The sequence below is a fragment of the Hylobates moloch genome, unplaced genomic scaffold (assembly GCF_009828535.3).
Source record: "Hylobates moloch isolate HMO894 unplaced genomic scaffold, HMol_V3 SCAFFOLD_1, whole genome shotgun sequence".
NCBI lineage: Eukaryota > Metazoa > Chordata > Mammalia > Primates > Hylobatidae > Hylobates > Hylobates moloch.
Window position 1 is genome coordinate 86886625 of NW_026652276.1, and position 27506 is coordinate 86914130.

General features: G+C 34.5%; 1 long non-coding RNA gene across 1 annotated transcript; it reads right to left on the reverse strand.

The window, feature by feature from the left end:
- On the reverse strand, window positions 1–27292 carry LOC131383059 (uncharacterized). Its single transcript, XR_009212778.1, has 3 exons — window positions 27231–27292; window positions 15014–15167; window positions 1–84 (listed from the first exon to the last, which is right to left on the reverse strand). It is a non-coding gene; the product is annotated as an uncharacterized LOC131383059 (long non-coding RNA).
- Between the last annotated feature and the right edge of the window lie 214 nt (window positions 27293–27506).

Genomic DNA, 27506 nt, shown 5'->3' on the forward strand with positions numbered 1-27506 from the left:
CCCCAGTTTCTTCCTGTGAGGTTTTCACTTTCCCTTCGATAACTTTTTTTTTCTTTTCCTGAAGGAAACTGGTATCTGATGTTTCTAGTCAACCATTTTGAAAAGAGAAAGAAAGTTAATCTAATTTTGACAAAGATGCCAAAACCATTCAATGGGGGAAAAATTGTGTTTTAGGTGAATGATATTGAGAAATTGGATATCCATATACAAAAGAATGATATTATATTCTATCACATCATATATAAAAAGTAACTCAAAAGTTTTTCAAAGACTTAAATGCTAGAGCTAAAACTAAAACTCTTAGAAGAAAGATAGGGCTAAAACTGCATAATTGCAGATGTGACAATGGTTTGTTTACATATGGCATCAAAATAAGAGCAAAACAATATGACAACAAAAGAAAAAGATAGATAAATTGGACTTCATCAAAAATTTTTAAAAAGCCTTGCTTCAAACTATGCTAAATGACTAAGCTCTTTGAATTTAATATGTAGTGTTTCTGTCCTCCAGCATCTGGAAATCTGCAGATTTGGATGCACAAACAATTAGACATAAGACACAGCATAATGAAGTATTTGTTTTCATAGAGGATCATAGAAATTCATAAACAGAGGATGAAGAAACACAGAAGACAGAGGAAGGGTTTAGTTTTGGGGACATGTGCTAATGGCCATGAAACAATTCTGAAATGTAAGTAACATTTCAAAAAGCATCATTTTTTTTTGGCCCTTATTTTCTGCTTTTTTCAGTTTATAATGATGATAGAGAACGTCAGTTATCATAAATAGATTTATAGAAGGGTTGTAGCTAGTTTATATCAGATAATGATTTTACTGTCTTTACTAAATCTAGAAATATATTAAATATATTAAAAGCAACAATAATTAGAATAACATTTTCCTGGCACAATGATAAAGAGACAGATCCATGAATTCACGGTCCAGAAATATATTCAAGTACACTTGGGCATGCATAAAGATGTTTTGGTCAATGATAGATTGCATACAATGTGGTGACCCTGTAAGAAGATAAAGGAGCTGACAATTTTCTATCTCCTAGTGATGGTGTAGTCATCATAATGTTATAGTTCAATTACTTTATTTTTAAATAAATTTAGTGTAGCCTAAATATACAATGTTTATGAAGTCTACAGTAGTGTTAGTAATATTCTAGGCCTTCACATTCAGTCACCATTCATTCACTGACTCAGCCAGACTCCTGCAGGCTCCATTTATGGTAAGTGCCTTATACAGGTATACCATTTTAAAAATCTTGTATATTGTATTTTATGTACTTTTTGTATGCTTAAAAATGCTTAGATACACAAATACTTACTATTTGTTAAAATTGCCTACAGTATTTAGTGCAGTAATATGCTTCACAGGTCTGTAGCTTAACAACAACAGACTGTGCCATGTAGCCTAGGTGTAGGCTATACCATCTAGGTTTGTGTAATGCACTCTAGCATGTTGGCTCAATGACGAAATTGTCTAACAATGTATTTTGTAGAACATTTCCCCATTGTTAAGTGATGAAGGACTGTACATATAGAAATAAAAGTTCTCACACCAGTGGGGAAGAGATAAATTTTTAAATAAATGATTGTTTGAATAAAAGCATTTTGTGAGAAAAACCCTTAAAATTTGATGTTCAATTTGTCCCTTACAAAATAGGTTCTCAGTGGATAAAAGATCTAAGTGTGTAACATTCAATCCTAACATAGGTACATGTGGGAAAAAGGCACTGAAATGTTATTTTACCTTTTACTCTAAAATAAGTTACCTAAATTAAATTGAAAATATATGTAAATACTGTCTTTATACTCTTTTTTTTTTTGATGGGCTCTTTCTCTGTCTCTTAGGCTGGAGTGCAGTGGCGCAAACACAGCTCACTGCAGCCTTGACCTCCTAGACTCAAGTGATCCTCCCACTTCAACCTCCCAAGTAGCTGAGACTATAGGCACGTGTCACCATACTCAACAAATGGTTTTAAATTTTTTGTAGAGATAAAGTTTCACTGTGCTGCCCAGGCTGGACTTGAATTCCTGAAGCTCAAGTGATGATTCTGCCTCTGGGTCCCAAAGTACTAAGATTACAGGTGTCAGCCACCATGCTTGGTTGTCTTTATACATTTAATGAAAGTACATTTTTTTATAAGTGTGTCCAAATGCCTAGAGGCTCTCGACATCTCTTACCTGGGCTATTGCAATTTCCTGATAAATGTTCTGTCTACTTAGCTTTCATTCTCATCTCCTATGGTCTATTCCTTGTGGTGCAGCCTGAATGATCCTTTGTAATGTAAGTCAGATAATGTCACCCCTTTGCTCGCAATCTTCCAGTGGCTTCTCACATCACAGCCTAGCACTCACGGATCCCCTCAGCCTTTGGCCTCTTTGCCATTCTTCACATGCACTTAGTAGGATCCTGCTTCATCTGTTGTTCCCCTATGTGGTTCACTTCCTTACTTTCTTTTAGAGTCTTATTAAGTAGCATCCTCTCAGAGAGGCCTTTCTTGATTGCTTTATATAAAGGAGTAGCCCCCTCCCCCAAACACTTTTTTACTCTCTCTCTTGCTTATCCTCATCCTTTGCATGACATAGGAATCATATATATATATATATATATATATATATATATATATATATATTTAATTGAGTCAGGGTCTCATTCTGTTGACGGGGTCTTTCTCTGTCTCTCATGTTGGAGTGCAGTGGTGCAAACACAGCTCACTGCAGCCTCGACCTCTCTGGCTCAAGTGATTCTCCCATCAGCCACCTGAGTACCTGGGACTACAGGTGCGCACCACCACACTGGGATAATTTTTGGAGAGATGGAGTTTTACCATGTTACTCAGGCTGGTCTCAGACTCTAGGGCTCAAGTGGTCCGCCCACCTTGGCTTCCCCAAATGTTGGAACTGCAGGTGTGAGTCACTGCTTCCGGCCTGTAAACATTGTTTTTAATCCTATATCTTTGCCTCCTAGGAAAGAGTGTAGGTACTCAGTGATGAATAGATCTGGGAAAACTAGTAATTTTTGACTATACAAAACTTCTAAAATTGTTAAGAAAAGCAGCATAAGCAAAGTCAAAAGATCAATATTAAACTGGGTAATTTTTTTCAACCCCACTGATAGAAAAGGGAAATTGAATATAAAAAGAGCTCTTACACATCCCTTAGGAAAAAAATAATGCATATATAAATAGGTAGTGAAGATAAAAAACAATAATAATTGTCATAACATATAGGATAAGATCTGTAAACTCACTGGTAATCAGGGAAATGGAAGTAGAAATGCCATTTCTCACCATTAAGTTTACAGAACAATGAAAAAGTGTGACAGTCTACAGGGTTGGCAAGGTTTTGGGAAAATAGAATACTTACACAGTCTTGGTGTCAGGTATTGAGGTACTTTAGTAAAACTAGACTGGAGAACAATTTGGAAATAGTTGTCAACATTTTAAATGTGTATCTATTGTACTTTTAGAAATCTTTATGATGGAAAAACACAGAAGTACACAGCATTTGTTTGACATAGGACTGATCACTCAGTTCCTTGAAATAGTAGAAATATGGAACCAATCTATATGTCCTAATCATAAATCCATTTCCTGGGACAGCATGCTCATATATTTATTCAAGCCTCTGTTCAAATATCCCCTCCTACTTTCTTGATCACCCTATCTAATGTAAGCTCCAGATTTTGTTTTGTTTCACAATGTGTGTAGAGTACTCAAATATTTGTTAAAAGAAAGCTATGAGCACTGTCATGAAAGGATAGTCATATGTTGTCCAGAAAAAAGCAAGTCATAGAATGATGTGTTTATATTCTTAATTTGTAGAAAAATCTGTGTGTATGAATGTATTTGTTTTTGTTTAGAATATACCTGCAAAAATGTAAACCAATCTATCATCAGCAATGGTTCCTTCAAAGGAGTAGAATGGAGGATTTAGCTCTTTTACTTTACGTCCTACTGAACTGATTTATTTTTTAACAAGAAGCATGTGTTTATTTGACATTTAAAAAATATCAAAGAACAACAAAATGCTGACTTAACTTTAAAATAGATGGCAAAACTTATTGATATCCTTTAACAGTTTCAAAAGAGAGTTGATGTTTGAGATTATAAATTTATTCCAGTAAATTTTCTCTCCCAGGAATAAGTGAGTGAACTAGGGAGAAAATGTGCTCATGAGTGCAGTGGATACACTTGAGAGCATGCACAAAGGTGTATGCATGCAATATGTTGCTTCTTACTCTATTCCCACTTAAGAGGTGTGGGGCCTTTTGGGTCCAAAGACAGAGCAGTTGTAATCAGTTGTAATATTCATAGGGAAGAAGGGCACCCTAACATTTTCAATTTTTATTCCTACACCCAGCATCTCCCCATCATCACAAAAGCTGTATTTTTAATAGAAAAGGTGAGAGTTGACAAGTGTTCAGTATTTCAGTAAGGCTCTATTAATTTTCAGAACTGACATTACAATCTATGTTTTCTCTAGATGGCTTTCCTATACTTACCTATATGTAACTTACTTTGTGCCAATACATAGTATATTTTTAAGTCAGTTTAAAAATATTAAGGATTTAATGTGAAATTTTCATTCTCCTTGATACATCTTCATAACATATTCTCTGAATTTCTTACTAGAACTGAAAGAGAACTTTTGAAACACCCTTTAGGTTAAGAGCCTGGCTTGTAATCTATAACAACAAATGGTATTACAATGAGGTAAGAACTCTACTACATCTGTTTCTATTATTAGGATTGCTACTGATACTAATAATTATCATTATTATTGCTAACATTTATTGAGTGCTCAGAATATACCAGAAAAAATTCCAAGTGGTTCATGTAATGACTCAGTATATGTGTAAAGATTTAGAACTGTGATTGATGCATATTAAATGCTCACAAAGGTTAACTACTATTATTATGTACAATAAGATAAAAACTATTACTATTGTGCATAGGCGAAAACCAAGAATATTTAAGTAACTTTCCCAGCGTCATGCTTCATGCTGTTAACAAATGACATTATTAAGATTTGAACCAAGTTTGTATGACTCCTGTCCATATTCTTAACATTAATTCCACACTTATTTTCAGCAAAATAAATCTTACATGTTACATTGTGTCATGTAAATGATGCATATTATTTGAACCTTAAATTAAGATAGGAGCAGCAAGAACACTGAGAAAAATTAGTTATTTTGCTGTATTTTGCCAGAAAATTCCCAAAAAGTCAAAGAACTCATTTGTCTAAACATTAAAATAAATTATTTTAACCCAAATTTGAAAAGCATTCTTGTGTTTGGTGTAAGAAAGTAGGCTTTAAGTGTACAGAGCAGAGCCATGTTGCACAATAATCTGGGACTGAAAAGGAAAGGACAAGAGTTTTTTTAGGCTCGTGGATTGTAATTACCCGGTTGGAATATTAATTCCATTTGTCTTCCTTTGAAGGATGTTTCATCCTTTGTTTTACTCCTTGGTGGTATATCCAATTACTGAAAACAGGATGTGCTTATAAAAAAAATTCAATTCCCAGCATTGAGGAACAAATGCACGTCTACTACTAATTGTTGTCATTGAAATTGAGTACCACAGAACACCAAAACAGCAAATGGTGACGTTAATAATTTAAAAGAAAAAAAAACCCTCACTATATTGTGTAACAAGAAAAACAGGGAGACCACATTTCAGGGTTTAAGTTTTCCTCTCTAGAACTAAAATGACTTAATTAGGAGAAACTTTGGAATTAGTTAGTTGTACTTGTCAGTTCCATTCCATCCAATTTTGCAAAATATACAGAGGTGAAAAAATGCTCCTATATTTACTGGACATTGTTTCACTGAAAATGTTCAAGTCCACATACCCACTGCCCATCTGAATTACAGCAGCATTATTCACAATAAACAACTTCTCCCTTTTAAATATTTCAAAAGTCCTTAATATAGAACTCAGTGTACCTATTGCAATCCATTGTCAAAAGAGGAAAAAAAGGAAGCCACTTTAGCATTTTTGAATGAGATATTATAAAATCAATCAAAAACGAAAAATCAAAGACTAAATGAGACAGTACCATGCTTTCAATGAGGTCTGTGTTTATATTCTATTGGACAGTAGAGAATATTACTGAGTTTATATACAAACAGATACCATGAGCTTTCTTATCATGGATTCCCATGGCAATGTGTGTAAGAGAGATTATTTACTTAATGTACTTGTTGATGTTCTACATACTGTAGAGAAAATATTGCACTTTATTATTTTTGTTGTGATGTTGCCTTTTTGAAGTAACCAGGGCCGTCTCTGATGTTTTGTTTGGTGTTCCAACCCCCAAACAAAAACAAGCAAACAAAGACTCTGAATTTGTCATGCTTTAAGATCCCATTGTGTGACTCATCAGCCAGCCGTTTTCTAAGCTTTAAAGAATTTAGTTCTTTACATGCCTAAGAATTGTGTATTTCACTACAGTCATGTGACCGTTAATGACAGGGATGCATTCTGAGAAATACATCATTCGGTGATTTTGTCATTGCAGAAACATCCTAGAGTGTACTTACACAAACCTAGGTGGTATAGCCTACTGCACTCCTAGACTATATGGTATAGCATGTTGCTTCTAGACTACAAATCTGTACATCATGTAGTAAGTACTCTATTCAATCGTAATGCAGTGATAAGTATTTGTTTATGTAAACATATCTAACATAGAAAACCTCCAGTAAAACTACCATATTATAATCTATGGGACCACTGTCATATATACATGGTCCATGGTTGACCAAAGCATCGTTATGCAACTCATGACTGTATTTTAACTATATCCATCTTTTCTTTTAATGAGTGCAAAGGAATATCTTAGATGTGAAGCTTCCCATATGCAGGGATTGTTTCTGTTATTTATTCTGCGTATAAGCCCGCATGGTCCTTAATACATGTTTTTTGTTGAAGATACTAAAGAGAGGAAAGAAGAGGACATCAGATTAAATGTGGTGTCAAATATTCCAGAATGAAAGATAATTGTTTCAGGTTTACTCCTCTTATATTAGGTAAGAGGAACAGTTGAATTCATGGCGTGTAAATTAAGTAGTTGTAGTTGTTAAAGTTTAGAGCAGGATTTGGTAAAAATGAGCCTACTTTTTGTCTCATTTTAATTGATATTTGTTAGATTTATACTTACAGGTATCCTCAGATCTTATTTCTGAAATCTAATCTTTTTGATAGCCTTCTAAACTTTGTGATATCTTGAAATTCAAGAAGTATGTCTCTTCCCATTTTTCAATAGACACAAATGCAAGTGAGAGACTAGTAATGGTAGGAGTTGTGTGTGACACGCTTCTGAGTGGTATCAGTCCAGTCTTCTGTACTCACATTGGTTGTGACTGTTCAACCCACCCTCTATCCAAATGCTTTGGCAATCAGCCCCTATTGCTTTCACCTTAATCAGTTGTTCCAATGTCAGTCAAGACAGGTCTTTTCTGTAAAGGCAAAAAGCCTCCAAATCTCAGCAGTTGTATTACATTTCTACTACAGCCCACAAATTATTACCAATTCATTAGCTCAAAGTGAAATACATTTATTATCTCCCAGTGTTAATGAATCAGAAGTCTCAGCACAATTTACTGGAGTTTTCTGCTCAGAAAGACACAAAGCTACACACAAGAAGTTAACCAGGCTGTGTACCTTTCTAGAGATTGAGGTCCTCTTCCAAGTTCACATACTTGTTGGTATAATTTTGTTCTTTAAAATTTTAAAACCAAGGGTCCAGCTCTTTTGCTGTCTTTTGGCTAGAGGATGCCCTCAGGACCTAGAGACCTTCCACAGTTTCTTGCTGGGTGTCCTTTTCCTTGGGCAATTCATATCATAGCAGCTTCTAAGGGCACCAGGAGAGTCTTTCTCCTATAGTCTGTAAGATAGAGTCTGTTCTAACAACATAATACAGTCATGGTATGACATCCCATTATCTTCGCCATGTGACATAACCTATTCAAGGAGTTGACCATCCACTTACCTTTGCTATGTTCTCTTGGTAAGAGCAAGTTATTGGTTTTGCCTACACTCAACGATAATAGATTATATAAGGGCACAACTCATCGGGGCTCACTTTAGGACATGCCTTCTACAGTGGTTTATCAAAATAAGGGTTTATTTCTTGTGCCTGCAAAGTCTGGTGCAGTTTTGAGTCACAACACGGTTGTTTTCCTCCATGTAGATACCCAGCTGACTGGGCTTCCTCATGAGGTCTTGTGAAACTTCATCTCAACTCAAGATCAGATCACTATCGCAGGAAAATAGAGTGTTGGAGAGCTTCGCACAAAGAGTTAAAATGATCTCACAGAATCATGACCAATTGGCCAAAACTAGCCACAAATTCCTACCTAACTGCAAAAAGACAGGATGTCTAATCTGCCTCAAATGCCTAAGTGATGTTAAAGGTCTAACCCCAATATGACTATTTGGAGATAGGGCCTTTAAAGAGAAAACTGGGGTTAAATAAGGTCATAAGGTAGGGTCCTAATCAAATAACTGGTGTCCTTATGAGAAAATAAAGTGACACGGGATGTGAGCTTACAGAGAAAAGGTCGTGTAAGTATAGAACATAAAGGTGGTTGTCTGCTAGCCAAGGAGAGGAGGGCCTCAGGAGAAACCAAACCTGCTAACACCTCGATTTTGGACTTTCAGCCTCCAGAACTGTGAGAAAATACATTTCTGTTGTTTAAGCCACCCAGTCTGGGTAATTTGTTATGGCAGCCCTAGCAGACCAATACACCACCAAAGAAAAAGAAATGTAATTTAGCCTATTATTTAAAGCTCTATAACTCCCTTTCACCCATTTGCTTATTTATTTTGATAGCCACCCTATGAATTATGTTTTTGTTTTGTTTTAGTTCCCATTTTACAGATCAGGAAAAAGAGACTCTCAAGAGGAAAAGTAACTTATGCAAGTCACATAGTTAACAAGTGGATCAAACAGCCTGGTTGAGCCCCAGTGCACTGCTTTGCATTCTAGGGTAATCCAGATTTTCACCAATGATTTGTCTCAGGCAAAACTGGTTATTTAAGTCTATAAACATTGGCCTTTGGCCATAGACAGATGGCTAAACTAAGCTTTCTACCTTGGGTTTACTAAGATTAGCCCCATAGAAACTTCAGTTTACTTGGAAGTCCCCAAGCAGCATTAATTTAGCAACTGTTTACTAACCGTTAACTCAAATTTTCTGTGATCTGAGAAAACGATATTTGAGGCAACCAATTGTAGTAACAATATTTTCTAGTGCTATTACTATGGTACACATCTTAATGGCTAGGTGTCTATGAGTAAAATATCAAAGGATCTGAGCTTGGACAGGTTTTGTTAGTAGAATTATAATATAAATATGACTGGGGGAGTGAATGCTTCTGCAAAAAGGAGAAGATTATTTAAATAATAAAGAAATGTCTCCTATTCCCATTGAAGGTTTGGTCTTGTTAAGTGCATTCTTCCACAATGTGGGCAATCACTAGTTTCTGTGATACATTTAACATAATTAATATAGGCGTTTGTACTTGCAAGGATCTTTCCTCTTTCCTTTGTTCATGCCATGAACCTTATTCACCTTCATTTTTCTATTCTTAAAATGTAGTTTAGTTCATTAAATATTCAGAGCACCAAATTTGCTAAAATGCATAGCGTTTATTCGTGATTCATAAATAGCATTTTTCTCTCTTTTTCCTATTGTTTAAAGCAGTTTAATATATCCTGCCCAGTGTCTCTGTTTTAATACATTTAGCATTATTTGTCTATAGTTTTTATGATATTTTCCAAAAACTTTTCAAGCTTACGTCTTCTAATCCACACCACTGCATCCTAATAATATTATCTATAGGACATGAGTTGTATCTGTTTTGTCAGATTATGGTAGAAGTTCATTTTCTATCCCCTATCACCATCATCACAATGAGCCATTCCAAGTCACTTTGAGGTGTACTTGAAGATTCAATGAGCTGTATTCCATACCAGAAGATCATCTGGGACTACAGTCCTGTCTCATATAGGAACACCCATGAAAGCTGTCAGTTCTTGCTTCAGTCTGAACTGATTGCGTTTTCCAAAATGCAGATGCACCTTAGGCAGTCCCCCAAAAACTCCGGAAAGTGGTCAATCACTATTTTCCAGCTAGGCCTGTGAGTGTTAGTGTGTTGCTTTAGGTTAACAGACTGCTGCTGTGTTAATGAAAACACATACAAACTGCACTTGCGGTCTTTTTTTTCTTGAATAAGTGCCCATTAAAAATAACTATATGATAATTAATGAGGAAGGAAAATAGTACTGTGTAGATGGTTTGTCAATATTGTAGTTAGGTCATTCATCTGTGGAGCAGTGGTATTCACCTACTTTCTCCTTTGTTACAGAGATGTACAATTAATATTTCACTTTATATTTTAGACACTCTTGCAAGCATTATTTTAAACAGGCAAACAGGGACCACTTCCAAGATAAAGAAAGTCGCCATTCTTTTGATGGTGAATTCATAGTGAAGGGAATCCTCCTTCCAAACGGACTTCTATAAGGCACCATTCCCCTGAAATTAATGTTCCTAGGTATGTGGGGAGAACTAGTTAATGAATGTTAAATTAAGTAGTAACATACTTAGAGGCAGGGTGATGTTTATGCGACACTGGTTTACTTTAAAACACTCCCTATTGACCTTTACAAAAATAATACGATAGCAATTTGAGATGAATATTTACAGTATGTGGAAATAGTTCTGAAGGGCTAATTCCCAAACCACTGTTTGCAAAATGTCCTGCTTCTTTGATCTACATTTTCATAGGCTTTTTAAGGCAGAGATTGGCGAGATTGCCAGTTCAACAAGAAAATTTCTTACTTGAGAACAGATGGTACCTGCAGCCTTTAAATGGCAGGAATCAAGTAGACCAGGTTACTGAAAAAAAATCACTAATTTAGTGACATGATAACATGTACATCCAAACTACTAGCTACATTTCCAGAAAGCTTGGAAATATGTAAATCCAAAGAGAATGTATCATTTTAAGTGAAAAATCTATAAATAGTTAATACTTGGTACTGTTACATTTAAAATGCTCCTTTAAAATTAGTTCTATTTATTGATGAATATTGTCTTTACAGCTGATAGCTCTTTTTTTGGGTCTTATGTATTTGTAAGTTGGGGAAAAATATTTTAAATCAACGCTGTAATATAAGCATAGTTAGAGAGCTAACATGAGGATTTTTACTTCATTTACATTCATTACATATTATGAGTTTAATTACCTTCCTCAAATAATACCAGTATGAAGGAAAGATGCTGAAGAAGGCGTACTTCTATGATGATTTTATTGATTGTGACTGATGGATGGCATCAACATTTCATAGTGAAGAATCATGGTTTTGTTACATCAGGAAAATTAAATTGGGAGAGTTATTTTCTTTCCCAGTGATAGTGGCAGTTAGAATATTTCACCTGTAATGAGATGTGTGCGTTATGTGCCATCGTGAACCACGGCTCAGCCATTAAATATATGTAAATGAAGAGAAACACAAGAGAGCCCCGGCATAATAACGTGCAGAACAGAGAAATGGATCCTGGAAAGTGATTAATTTATTTGATGATGCCTCAAGTGAGGAATTTTAGGTCACAAATGAAGTGACAGAATGACAAATTACCATTTTAAAGAATTTACTGGGCATCATTACTGAACAATTGTCAGGTAGTTTATGGTGGCTGAGAAGATGGTATAAATATAGATCTTTTCCTTATCTGAGATGAATTATTAATCACCTTTTTAAAAATCTTCGTGAGTGATGGTTGGCTGTCTGATTGGAAATAATGTGTTCTACAATTTTAACTAAATTCTAATATGATATGTAACAGGAATCTTTACAATTAAAGTCTCAGTGGAGAGTGGTAGGAGGTTTACAGTCAATTGCAGTTTTAATGTGATAGAAGAGGATGAATCCACTAACATATTTCAATAGATTTCCTTAGGTATATTATCCCTGCTGTGATGTTATTCAAATGTTTACAGTTTATTTTCATTTGAAAAATGACATTCAGATACTTAAATTGTTTTCCTTGGTTTATTAGTTAATGAAAATGAAATTCTAGTAATTACTATAGTTTTGCAGCCTGCCACATTATTTAAAGTGAAGTGACTGGCTTTGTCAGCTGCATTGTAAATGTCATCTTCCTGTGTTTTGTTCAATTTTTATTTGCGTTATCTGTGTCTTGTCCCTTATCTTTCTACATGTCTTCGTGTCTAATACCAGTAACGACTAGAATGTGGAAGAAAAAAATCAGAATTTGAAATAAAAATGTTTTCTCATTTGTTTTTATGTTTGATAATAAAAGAATATACTAACCTACTCTGGAACAGCACTAACGATACCAAAGATAAAAACAAAACTCCTCAATATAAGGTATACTAAAATTTCTAAACATATTTTTAAATGCTTGGATGTGTCATGCTACTTAAAGCAGAGTTTATATGTCCACTCATGTTTGATCACATCAAATGTACTTCAAAGCTCCTTATTTTTGATGAGTAGAGAAAAGGGTGGTTTTTAAAAAAGTGTATGTTAGATATTTAACAGAGTAGAAATGTCTAGAGAACTATTTTTAACAAGCATGTTTCTAAAGCAAGCAAATATAGCAGTTGCTGTTTGCTTTCTGGATTCAAAGGACTTAAATGACTAATCTTTCACCTAGAAAAAAGCTTGAGATTTTGCTCCTTTTTACGCTATTATGTGCACCTCCTCATTTTAATCTTGATTCCTTCTAAGAGTATATGAACCACTTAAATAAGTATTCCCTGTGTTACCTATGACATCTAACATTGCTGAACTGGAAAGAAATTTAAATTTTGAATGTACATGCCACTTTTCAACTCATTTTGCTTTGACTTTTTTTCCTCAACCTGGATGGTAGAACATAACTGAAACTTTCTGTCATTTAAAAAAGAAAACAAAAATGTTTATTGTGCTTTTGATTTCTTGGTCCAGTTTATATAGTGTGCCCATAAAGGGCGCACTGGGTTTAGGGAACATTTTAGGGATGGCAGTGCTTCTTATGTGTGGTGTTTTCCTTTTCCATAAAGGATGCTTAGGTTTGCCCTGATGCCCAGAACAGCACATTTCAGGTTAGTCTACATCAGCATTTCTCCATTAGAGATGACCCTCACCTTTCATTTGTTTTTCGTCCTTGCTTGCCACAGAAAATGCAAACATGCAAACAAATGAATGAGGGCATGCCCCTCTAAGGAAAATTCAAATCCTGTATGAGGTACTATAGTGAGATTGGACTTGTTTAACCAGCACAGTTCAGAGTGATCAAGACTGTGTTGGAGGAGAAGATGATTGCTTTATGTGAACTGAGCCCTGCTGCTACACTTTAAATACTTCTCATCTTCTGCCAGCTTGCATCATCTGTCAGAGGGACATGCAAAAAAGGAAATGAAGATGCATTTGACTCCAAAACATTTAGAGAGCAAAAGAAAAGATCCTTAAAGTGAAGAATAGATTTTAAATTCACCAAAAGACTGGAAAAGAAGATTCTCTATGCAGTTACAAGATCTTGATTTTTGGCCATTTGCATGGTTCAGGAATATGGTAGAAGAAGAAGAGGAGCACCTGATTAATTGAAACGTCATTGCATGGTCACCACAGGTCAAGTGTACAGAGAAAAATATATGTTGGCTACACCCTTAAGAATCTTACAAACTGGTGGGAAGTTGGGTAATACAAAATGTGCAGAAACTTCTTATAATTTTGCCACTGAGTTTTCTGAAAAATTTTATCCTACATAAGTGACTTAATTATGTCCATTTCTTCTTTTTCAGTCAGTGTTGGTTCATTTCAGGATCAGCACTTCTCTGAATCATTTTTTTCCCATCCAAACCCTTGCAGTGGCATAAAAAAACAAAACAGTCCAAGCAAAACGCTCCAGACACTATCTCCTTACTGCCTATTTTCCCAATATTTTGTGATACAAAATTTCAAACAGATTCAAGGTGAACATTTATGTGGCCACTACCTAAATTCTACCATTGATATTTTACTATAAACGTTTCATCACATATCCAATTATCTAGCCATCAATCCAACTTATAATTTTTAATGCATTTCTAAGAAATTGCAGACAACATTACACTTTCCCTAAATACATCAGCATGCCTATAATTAACTAGAGGTTAATATATGTTTATCATATTTTTTTCTCTTCAAGTACATTTTACATACACAAGAAATATATACTTGCTGAGTTCTGATGAATGCATACATTTGTATAACCCAACCCCCTATCAAGATATAGGTCACTACCTGTATCCCAGAAAATTCCCTCATCCCGTTTCTAATCAATATTCTACTTCCACCCCAAGAGAGGAAACTGCTGTTCTGTTTCTTCAATACAGATTAGTTTTTCTTGTTTCAGAACTTCATATAAAATGGAATAAATACAGTATGTACTCCTTTGTGGGTGGCTTCTTTCACTTTGCAAATCATTTTTTGAGATCCATCCATGCTAAATGTATCAGTAGTTTGTTTCTTTTTATGGCTGAATAGTATTACATTCTCTGAATACAGTGAAGTTTATTTATCTATTCTCATATTGATGGGCACTTGGGCTTTTTCTAGTTTTTAGGTATTATAAATAAAACTTCCATGAATATTCTTTGTTATTTATGATTTTAGTTTCAATAGTTTTGAGAGTACAGGTGGCTTTTTCTTACATGGATAAGTTGGTTAGTGGTAATTTCTGAGATCGTGGTGCATCTGTTACCTAAGCAGTGTACACTCTACCCAGTATGTAGTCTTTTATCCCTCACCCCCCTTGAACATTCTTTTTATGGACATATGATTATATTTCCTTTGGAAAAATAGCTTAGTCGAATTGCTGATAATAGAGTAGGTATATGGCTACTTTTATAAGAAACTGATGGGCCTTTTAACGAAATTAATGCTCCTCTTTATATTCCTACTAACATTAAATTAAAATTCTGGTTGTCTCACCTCCTTGACAACATCCATTATTGTCAGGCTTTTTATTTTAGGTTCCCTTGCATTTTTACGTCTCTAGATTTTTCCTCATTTCTTTTGTCTTCAACCACTCTCTTTCTCCAGAATTCTTTTTATCAGCCTTCAAACATGCTCTGGTACTTTCCTCCTTGAAAAACGAAGCAAAACAAAATTTTTGACCAATGTCCCCCTTCAGCTACCAAATTATTTCTCTACTCTGCTTAACAAGTATGTTTCTTCACCTTATCAATTAAGCTACCTCAACTTTATCACTTGAAGTGTCCTGAGGTCTAGATGCTGGGATTCCTTAGACTATGGTCCTGGGCCCTCTTGTGTTCTAATCATTCACTCTCTCCCCAGAAGATCATATCAATTCCCGGGGGTTTTAAATACATCTCTATGCCAACAACTTTTAAACTTATATTTCAGGCCTGTATTTCCCTCTGAGGTCTATCTGCCTTCTTTACATTTCCACTTGTCTAGGAGTCTGATATTTCAAGTCACAATATCTGAGTTTGAACTAGAACTCTTCCAAGTATTCTGTTCCTCCAGGATTCTTCATCTTTCATAGGATAGTGTATTTCCTTTTCTTCATGTCTAGAAAAAAACTGAATAATATTCAAACCTAAGTTAACTTAAAAGATATATTTTAGAAGAAATAAAAATGGTCTTAAAAAGAACATCTCAAGAATCTACTATCTAAAATAAAATTAGACAATATTTAAAAATCAATGAAAAATTCATATATCAATACTTAGTGGATATAGCTGAAGTTAACAGTAAAAAATTTGTAGCCTTCAGATACTTATATTATGATAGGGCAAACATAAATAAGTTATGCAATCAAATTCCAGTAATGAGAACAGAACAAACAATCCTAAATAGAAAAATTTTAAAAATAAAGATGAGAAAATATTAAAATAAAATTGATGTAAGAAATGAAACATTTAGCATGATCAAAAAAGCCAGAATATGTTGTTTGAGTAGACTAACAAAACTGTTAAATCTTCAGCAAGACTTTTTAAAATAAAAAGAATGTAGGCTCAAATAAGCACATTTCCAATTAAGAAAGCAGGAGTAAACACCATAAAGATTTAGATGATGTCGAAAAATATTATGAACAACATTTATGCCAGTGAATTAGAAATTTGAAAATGTAGACTAATTCGTCATATTCCCAGCAAAATTTAGCTTTCTAATTGAGCTTCAAGAAGACATAGAATATTTAAATGGCCCTATAACTCCTAAAATATTAAAATAGTAATTGAAATCAGCACATAAAAAAGCTAGAAAGTTTTACAGGGTGGTTCAACCAAATAAAATTAAACAATACCAAATGTAGTTAATAGCCAAAATAAACAAATAATTGTGAAGACAATACAAGAAAGGGCACTTCCCAAAACAACCACACATGCAAATATGTGTGTGGCTGATATAATATTAAAACCAAAATCAGACAAGAAACATATAAGAAAGAAAAATCATAGGCCAATATCAATCATGATCCCAGATGCAAAAACCAATAAAGATGAACAAATTAAATCCAACAAAGTATAAAATGTGTAAACCATGTAGGATTTGTCCCAGAAATGCAAATGGATTTAGCATTAGAAAAGTCATCAACTTAATTCTTTATCTGAACAATTTTAAAAGGAAAAGAAGAACTTAATTAATAAAAGATGCAGAGGAAAACATTTAGACAAAGTAAATACCAACTTATGGTAAATGAGCAAAACAGAAACCACCTATTTGAAAACCAGGGAAAGAAGATAAATTATTTAATCTGAAAAAGATATGTATCAAAAGCCTGTATTAAATAATATAGCAATGTTGAAATGTTAAATTTATTTCCATTAAGATAGGAGTAAGACAAGAATACTCATATTTACCCATTTCTGTTCTTTATTTTATTGCATTTTGACATAAACATAGTAACCCAGAAACAAAAATAAAAATAAATGGTACAAATGTGTGGAAAATATAAAAACTGTCATTATTTATAAATATTGTCTAGATAGACTACAAAAAAAATACAAATTTCTAAAATAATAGTTTTGTAAGTATATATGTATATATATACACAGAATAATATAAATAGTATATATAGATATATAGATATTACATGAATACTTGAAAGAAATCTTTATAGCCATGTTAATGTCAATCAGAATAGACTTAGGCAAAAAGCATTATGCAATTGTTTTAAGAATCAATTAGGAAAAAATCCCAACATAATCAAAAAAGAGAAAAGACATTAATAGACATTTTACACAAAAGGAAACAGTTAAAAAACATGAAAAGATGCTCAAAATTCTAGATATATACCCTGGTGAAACCTTGCATGTTACATAGGGAGCTTTATGAAAGAATGTTATTAGAAATATTGTTTATAACAACAAACACAAAAATTTGGTCAACATTTGAATGCAGAAATAAATGGAAATATATGTGTATAGTGAAAAGACATCATGCAGATACAGAGATGCAACTCTAAATGGAAGACTACTGATATGGTTTTGCTCTGTGTCCCCACCCAAATCTCACCTTGAATTTTAATAATGCCACTTGTTAAGGGCCAGACCAGGTGGAGATAATAGAATCATGGGGGCAGTCTCCCCCATACCTTTGTCATGATAGTGACTGAGTTCTCACAAGATATGATACTTATATAAGGGGCTTCCACTTTGCTCAGCACTCTTTCTATCTCCTGCCACCCTGTGAAGAGGTGCTTTCTGCTGTAAGTCTCCTGAGGCCTCCTCAGCCATGTGGAACAGGAGTCAATTAAACTTCTTTTTCTTATAAATTACCCAGTCTGAGTGTTTCTCCATAGCAGTGTAAAAATGAACTAATACAGTAAATTGGTACCGCAGAGTGGGGTGCTGCTATAAAGATACCGAAAATTTGGAAATGACTTAGGAACTGGGTAACAGGCAGAGGTTAGAATAGTTTTGAGGGCTCAGAAGAAGGCAGAAAAATATGGGAAAGTTTGGAACTTCCTAGAGACTTGGAGGGCTTAGAAGACAGAAACTGGTGGGAAAGATTGGAACTTCCTAGAGACAAGATGAATGGCTTCAACCAAAATGCTGATAGTAATATTCACCATGAAGTCCAGGCTGAGGTGAGCTCAGATGGAGATGATAAACTTGTAGGGAACTGGAGTAAAGGTGACTCTTGCTGTGCTTTAGCAAAGAGACTGGTAGCTTTTTACCTCTGCCCTAGATATCTGTGGGACTTTGAACTTGAGAGAGATGATTTAGCATATCTGGTAGAAGAAATTTCTAAGCAGCAAAGCATTCAAGAGGTGACTTGGGTTCTCTTAAAAGCATTCAGTTTTAGCATTCACAAAGATATGGTTTGGAATTGGAACTTATGTTTAAAAGGGAAGCAGAGCATAAAAGTTTGGAAAATTTTCAGCCTGATGATGCAATAGAAAAGAAAAACCCATTTTCTGAGGAGAAATTAAAGCAGTCTGCAGAAATTTGCATAAGTAACAAGGAGCCGAATGTTAGTCAGCAAGACAATGGAGATTATGTCTCCAGGGCATGTCAGAGACCTTCACAGCAGCCCCTCCCATCACAGGCTCTTAGACCTAGGAGGGAAAAATGGTTTCCTGGGCCGGGTCCAGGGCCCCTCTGCTCTGTGCAGTCTTGAGACCCGGTGCCCTTCAGTACAGCTGCTTCAGCTTCAGCCATGCTAAAAGGGGCCAAGGTACAACTCAGACCATTGCTCTTCAGAGAACAGAGAATGCAAGCCCTAAGACTTAGTGACTTACACATGGTGTTGGGGCTGTGGGTGCACAGAAGTCAAGAATCTAGGTTTGGGAATCTCCATCTAGAATTCAGAGGATGTATGCAAAGGCCTGGATGTCCACGCAAAAGTCTGCTCATGGAGGTCTCCTCATGGAGAACCTCTGCTAGAGCAGAGTGGAAGGGAAATGTGAGATTGGAGACCCCATACAGAGTCCCCATTTGGGCTATGCCTAGTGGAGCTGTGAGAAGAGGGCCACCATCCTCCACACCCCAGAATGGTAGATCCATTGACAGCTTGTACTGGGTGCCTAGTAAAGCCACAGGCACTCAACACCAGCCTGTGAAAGCAGCTGGGAGGGGGGCTGTAACCTGCAAAGCCACAGGGGTGGAGCTGTCCACGTCTGTGGGAGCCTACCTCTTGCATCAGTGTGACCTGGTTGTGAGACATAGAATCAAAGGAGATCATTTTGGAACTTTAAAGTTTAATTACTGCCCTATTGGATCTCAGACTTGCATGGACCTGTACCATCTTTGGTTTAGCCAATTTCTCCCATTTGGAATGGGTGTATTTACCCAAGTGCCTGTACCCGCATTGTATTTAGGAAGTAACTAACTTGCTTTTGGTTTTATAGGCTCATAGGTGGAAGATACTTGCCTGGTTTCAGATGAGATTTTGGACTTGGACTTTTGGGTTAATGCTGAAATGAGTGAAGCCTTTGGGGGACTGTTGGAAGGGAATGACTGCATTTTGAAATGTAAGGACATGATATTTGGGAAGGGCCAGTGGGGCAATAATGTGGTTTGGCTCTGTGTCACCACCCAAATCCCACGTTGAATTGTAAGAATCACCTTGCATCAAGGATAGGACCAGGTGAAGATAATCGAATCATGGGTGTGGTTTCCCCCATGCTGTTTTCATGATAGTGAGTGAGTTCTCACACGATCTTATGGTTTTATCTCATTCTCTCTCCTGCTTCCCTGTGAAGAGGTGCCTTCTGCCGTGATTGCAAATTTCCTGAGGCCTTCCCAGCCATGTGGAACTGTGAGTCAATTAAACCTTTTCCCTTATAAATTACCCAGTCTCGGGTGTTTCTTCATAGCAATGTGAAAACAAACTAATATAACTACTACAAATATAAGATGTAGTAAAAATAGTAGATAGCAGCATACTGAACTTATAATGTTTCCATTCATATAAAGTTAAAAACTATGCAAAAATAAACCATATTTATTTAGAAATGCATCCATATGTTGTTAAAATGTTTAAAGGCAAATTAATTGTGAATACTGTATTCAGAATAGTGATTTTCTCAGGGAATGCAATTTTATTACAATGTCTTCCAATGTACTATTACTGTTATAATTCTTGAACAAGGTGTTTGTTGTATGAATATTTAGCTCAGTATCATTCTCTATATTTCGTGTGAACATTATATATTTTGATATGCATGAATTTTGCATAATAAAATTATTTCTAAAACAAAACCAAAAAGAACACATATTTGCATTTGAATACTTAGTTTAAGTTTAAAAAAAGATTGTTTTATATAAAATTGATATAAATATACTCTATGGAGACATATTCATTACTTTCATTTCTTATATTTAAGAACTGAAAAATTATACACACCTACTGAAAATAAAAATAAAGATAACATGAAAAACCAAATATATGATGCCACTGGCCTTTTCTTTGTAACTAAATTTATTTAGACAAAAATACAAATACTACTTGTGGGGAAATGTTTAGCAATTCTGTATCTAATTATGTTATTGTCATATGTAAACACAATGAAAAGACATTATAAACTAGGTTAAGTGTTAGACACTATAGTGTTTTCTAGAGGGGTAGGACACACCTTAAATTATCACTATGAAACCGGCAATTTAAATGTGCAATATTGGCCTGATAACTGGATTTAGGCTCTGATAGTTGGTACTATATTGGTCACATAAATTCTGTTTCACTTTATCTTGTTTTGAACTCCATCTAGAGTTAAAGATTTCCTTCATCAATTTTCTTTTTGGTCTCTCTTAGAGTACACCCTTTGTTTTCAAATGTACTCTGCTTGCTTATTAAATACAGGTTAAGCTTGGTTTCCAACGTGGTAAAACAAATTCTGGAATAAAAGTTCATTAATCAATAGAATGGCCTTTTCACACCTACCTCCCCCACTAACAATAATCCCATAGCTTTGCATAGGACCAATATGAAAACAAAATGAAATGGTGCCAGAATAAAAGCCTTAATATTTACTAATTTGCCACTAGAATAATATAGTTACCAGTCTGACTGAAGGAGATTTTAAATAAATTAAATATTGTTATTCAGTCTGAATTCTAAAAACAGTGGAAAGCAATGAAAAAAATAAAGCAAGTTACTTATGACATATTATACAGCTGATCTTTGAACAGCATTAGGATTAGGAGTGCCAACCCTCTACACAGTTGAAAATCTATGTAACTTCTGACTCCTCCAAAACGTAACTACTAGTAGCTTACTGTTGACCTGGAAGCCTTATAGATACCATGAACAACCAATTAACACATATTTTGGATGTTATAGATACTATATACTGTATTCCTATAATAAAGTAAGCTAGAGAAAAGAAAACGTTATTTAAAAATCATTTGTAAAATATACTTGTCATCTCAGGTATGGCAAAGGGCAAAGAAAATTCAGGTATAGATGAACCCACATGATTCAAACCCATATTGTATAAGGGTCACTTGCACTTCTTGAATCTGAGTATTCAACTCTTTCAAATACTTTAGTAAATTCTCACCTGTTACCCAGAAGCAATGCCTCCCAACATTCTCTGTATTTTCCCTTTATACTTTTAGACATATATTGGATTTCTGTTGGACATATATTATTTTTTCTTATTTTATCATCCATGACTCTTCTATATTTTAAATTCTTTATTTTTCTCTTTATACTGGGTAATTTCTTCAAATGTATCTTCCAGTTAACAAATTCTCTCTTCAGTTGTGTCTAATCTGATTTCTACAACATAAAATGAGTTTTTAATTTCTATCCCCATATTTTTATTTCTAGAAATTCTATATGATTCTTTGTAGAAATACTTCCTGTTCTTATTTTCCTGGTGTATTGTTATTTCCACATATATTCTAATATTTCTTTATCTTTGTAATCATTTTAAACAGGCTTTATTAATGCTATCATATGAATAGATTATAAGGATACAAGAGGGAGCTAAAGAGATTCTTGTCCTAATGAAGATATCATTATAGCATAAATTTTATTTTATTTCCATCACCTATTGTTTTTCTATATTCCAAAATTAGAGAGGTGTTGATGTAAGCTTATTGCTTTTTATATTTGTTGACTCTTATTTATATTTCAAAATTTTATTTTCTATATGACACCAGAGATCTCTCTGAATGCATGTAGAAAAGGTCATATGAGCACGTAGAAAAATTGTGACCATCTACTAACTAAGGAAAAAGCCCTCAGAATGAAACCTACCTTGCAGGCAGCTTGATCTTGAACTTCTCAGCCTCCAAAACTGTGAGAAATAAATCTATGTTGCTTAAGCCACCCAGTCTAAGGAATTTTCTTATGGCAACCCAAGCAGATCAATACAGGGAGGAAAGAGGGAGATATTTTAATTATTACTGGGTGAAGAAGAATGATTTAGATATGAAATAATTTAACTGCCAGGGGAGAGGGAAAATATCTGAAAGTACACTGAGATGATTTTTCCTGTTTAATGTCTGTATCTAGGAAATAATTGAAAGGTGCCCCCTGAAATGTCTCTGAAACAGAGAAGCCATAGTAAAGTCATCTGAGAAGTTTGTACATAATAACTGCAACAACTAAACAAGGTAGTTACAAAATCTTTGGAAGAATTTTAGAGGGTGTGAGTGAGAGAGTCAGCTAAGCATTAGTAAATGAGGTATCAAGAGATTTTAAGTGAGGAGTACAGTTTTGATAGGTAAGGAGATGCTTAAAATACCACATACAATTGAAGGCAGAACTAATAATCTAAGATGTCCATCTCTTAATCTTAAGAATCTGTAACCTTATATGTAAAAGCAAAAAAGAAACTTTGCAGATGTGATTAAGATCATGGACCTTGAGCTAGGGGAATTTACTTGGATTATCCACGTGGGTTCAACCTAATTACATGAATCCTTAAAATGAAGAAACTTTCTTGGTTGTAGTCAGTGAAAGAGATGTGATGACAGAATTGTCATTAAGGAGGAATAACAGAGACCACAAACCAAGAAAGAGAGGCAGTTTCTATAAACTGAAAAACTCAGGAAAACAGATTCTTCCCTTGAGCCTCCAGAAAAGAAGACTGCCCTGTTGATACCTTGATTTTGGTTCAGTGTGACTCATGTCAGAATACTGAACTGCAAAACTTTTTAGACAATAAATTTGTATTTTTTAAGTCAATAAGTTTGCAGCCATTTGTAGTGGCAGCAATAAAAAACTACACAAATTAGATTCTACAAATTTGGACCACAGGACATAACATATGGACACATGAAGTAGTATACACAGTCAAAACTTGCCATAGCCTATAAATAAAATATTAGTCCAACCACACTAAGGAAAACAATATAGGGAAGGTGAGGCTGGGTGCGGTGGCTCACGCCTGTAATCTCACAGCTTTGGGAGGCTGAGGTGGGCAGATCCCTTGAGGTCTGGAGTTCAAGACCAACCTGGCCAACATGGTGAAACCCCATCTCTACTGGAAAAAAAACAAAAAAAAAAAACAAAAAAAAGGAAGGTTAATGCTAAGATAACTAAAATACCTATTGGTTTACATATACAGATGTATTTGTATAAGAATTTAATATTGGAAAATAAAATCAATCACTTTAATACATCTCAGAGTAAAATAATAAACACATTTAGCCCTTCCTATGGGACAGGTATGGTTTTAAGTGCTTAGAAGACAGACTGATAGGTGCAGCAAACCACCATGGCACTTGTATACTTATGTAACAAACCTGCAAGTTCAGCACATGTATCCCAGGACTTAAAGTGAAATAAAATAAAATAAACATATATATTATGTATTTTACATAATTATATATTATGTATTATATATAATTATATATAATGTATTATATAATTATATAAAATATATTATTTAATATATATACACACACACAGCCTTTAATTCTCACAACAATCCTGTGAGGTAGATACTTTGATGATCATTCTATTTTCAGACATGCAAATAATGACAAAAAGAAGCAAACTACACAAGGTCACACAAGTGACAAAGTAGTGCAGCTAGGATTTAAACCCAGGTATTTTGGCTCCAGAGAAGCTTCTCTTAAGATGTATGCTAGAGAAATTGAAATATCAATAGATGCTGATGTAGTTCAAGGATTTTAAATAACCTTGATGAACTACAGGTAAAATAGTATAGCCCTTGATCAATTAAGAACATCCAATGTATTACTGTATACTTTTAATTCATCTGTAAATAATATTTATTTAATTACTTAATATTATGTTAATAATAAGAGAATAGAGCCATTCTTATTAAAAGCAGAAGCCAAATATAAAGAACTACCCCATATTAATTAGCTTTCTTCCTTTCCGTTTTTTTTTTTGAGATGGAGTCTTACTGTCTATAGCGCAGTGGCATGATCTCGGCTCACTGCAACCTCTGCCTCTCAGGTTCAAGCGATTCTCTTGCCTCAGTCTCTCAAGTAGCTGGGATTACAGGTGTCCACCACCACGCTTGGCTAATTTTTGTATTTTTAGTAGAGACAGAGTTTCACCATCTTGGCCGGGGTGGTCTTGAACTCCCGACCTCGTGATCCACCCGCCTTGGCCTCCCAAAGTGCTGGGATTACAGGTGTGAGCCTCCGTGCCCAGCCTAGTTAGCTTTCTTATGGACTGTTTGCTTATTGCTCTAAAGCATAGTGATTTAAAAAATTTAAAAAAGATGAAAATATAATTATCTGCCTGTACAAATTTAGATTTCTAAAAGGAAACTTAGAGTAAATAAGAAATTAAAGAGCAGAATAAAAAGTAAGTTCAAAATATCAATTTATTAGTTTCAATGCTATATCTACTAAGTATACGTAGACTGAAAGACACCTCAAAATTTATTTTAATAAGATGGTATGGCTTCTCTACTAAATGATAGACAACTACATGCCAATTTTGCTTATGAAATAGATAAAATTCTAAATAGCATACTAGCCAATTTAGTGTAACAGACTATTCAAAATAATCCAGAGTAACCAAATGTATTCATTTAAGGAATGTAAGAAATGTTATATCAGGTAATTGATTAATGTAACACAACATATTAATTATTTAAAAGCGATAAACCACATTACATTCTCCAGAAATACCAAAGTAGAATTTTGGATTTATTTAGTATACACTCTTGATATCATCTGATCATGGAAATTCCCCACTCCTATAATCATATGCTAGTATTTACCAGAACACCAATCTTTTTTTCTATTTGTGTAACTTCTAAGTTTCTCCCACTATGTTTCCCTTCTTCTACTATTGTTGGAGAAAGGAGAGTTAAGATAATTTTAACTTTGAGATGCTCACATAGGTATAGTAAAATACTAATATAATGCATTAAAATGTTATGTATAATTTGGAGTATTTAAAAAATCAGTGAAGAAGAGGGAGGCTTTTGTAATAAACATTATTTGGACTACCGATTTAGCAATTTGGAAAATGATATAGCTATATTGTCAGATCACACCATTTAGCCAAAGAAGTCTTAGATATATTAAACATATTAATAAAATAAGAATTAAATAATAACAATATTAGGAGGAACCATTTAATATTTAAATGCAACTCCTTGCATTTAAATATGCAAGGAGTGATAAAAAGCCTAAGGAAAAATATTAGAAGTTTGGATAGCATAAACATAAAAAAGAAAGTATATGTCCATATCAAAATAAAAATATGATAATGTTGGGCTACATTATAGCACATCTTATACATTATTGATCATCTTAATAGCTAAAAGACTTTTACACTACTTCTAACAGAAGAAAAAGTTTTTGTTTTGTTTTGTTTTGTTTTTGTTTTTGAGATGGAGTCTCGCTCTGTCACCCAGGCTGGAGTGCAGTGGCACGATCTCGGCTCACTGCAAGCTCCACCTCCCAGGTGGTTCACATCATTCTCCTGCCTCAGCCTCCCGAGTAGCTGGGACTATAGGCACCCGCCACCACGCCCAGCTAATTTTTGTATTTTTAGTAGAGATGGGTTTCACCATGTTAGCCAGGATGGTCTTGATCTCCTGACCTCGTGATCCGCCCATCTCGGCCTCCCAAAGTGCTGGGATTATAGGCGTGAGCCACTGCGCCCAGCCGAGAAAAAGTTTTTCTTTGCAAGGCAATTCATTAAAGAAAAAATATAGATATACAGATGGTCTATAAACGTGCAAACATTGTTCAAAGAAATGCACCTTAAATTCACATCGAGACTTTTTTTTTTTTTACCTCAATTTGGCTAATTTAAGAAAAGAAAAAGCATCTAGTACCTAGTGAAGTTTGAGTACCCTAGGAGGCAAACTTATGCACCCGGATAAAGTGTGAAATAATGCAAAATTCGTAGGCCAAAGGAAAATTTGGAAGTATAAACTAAAGGGTCCTAAAAATATCCATTATCTCACTGACCAATCTCAATTAAGGAAAATGCTTGAAATATATGTTACAGTAATTCCTATTTTAGGAATAATCAAGCTATGTGATGACATTCATTTTTGAACATGCTCACTAATTTAGAATTTATAATACCTAAAATTGTATTACTAATAGCTAAAATTGTATTACTATGATCAAATGGTATTTAGGTTAAATACATTGTGAAAATTCTGTAATGTCATACCATGCAATAATTAAATTTAGTCTACTTTAAGATGCTGTAAGACTTTGGGAAATTCCAGCAATGTATTTTTACAAAGGAAACTATAGAATTTATTCCATAGTTAACAGGAATCAGAAAGATATGCATAAATTGTACATACATACAGACTCCTGCACAGAGAAGCCCCTCTTCCATTCTACACCATATTTTCCTTACTATGTTGCTTGACTTTCTCCTTCTTTTTACGCTTTTCTAGATAAATTTTTCCTTCTCATTTTCCCTCCATCTATTCCCATCATTTTCTCCTCTGCATCTCTTTTTCCCTACTACTGGGTACAAACTTTGAATTCCTCTAATTTTTTAATGCAGAACATTTCAGTCCTCTGCCCTCCTTTTTCGTGCTCCTTTTCTTGAAGAGCTTTGCCTTTTATCTACATACAATCTGCCAGATGATTTTCTCCCCCAACAAGTCAACTTATTTTATCTAAACTATGCACCTTTCTAAATATAAAAAGCAGATGAAGTGTCAGGATTTCACAAAACATTTGAAAACATTTTTTCTATTGTTTTTAGATAAAAGATTATGCAAAGCAAAAGTCACAAAGGGAAAGGGACATTTACTTACAAAGATGTTCAGTGGTGCACACCTGTAGTCCTAGCTACTTGGGAAGCTGAAGCGGGATGATTTCTTCAGCCCAGGAGGTTGAGGTGCAATGATTGTACCACTGCACTCCAGCCTGGTGACAGAGTGAGACCCTGTCTCAAAAAAAGAGGTTTGTCAGTGTTATTCATAATACATTTTAATTATATGAAATAATTTAAATGTCCTTCACTTACTAAGTGCATTTTATAGCTTGCCATAAAATGTATATTTACATGATATACTGTTACAACATATATT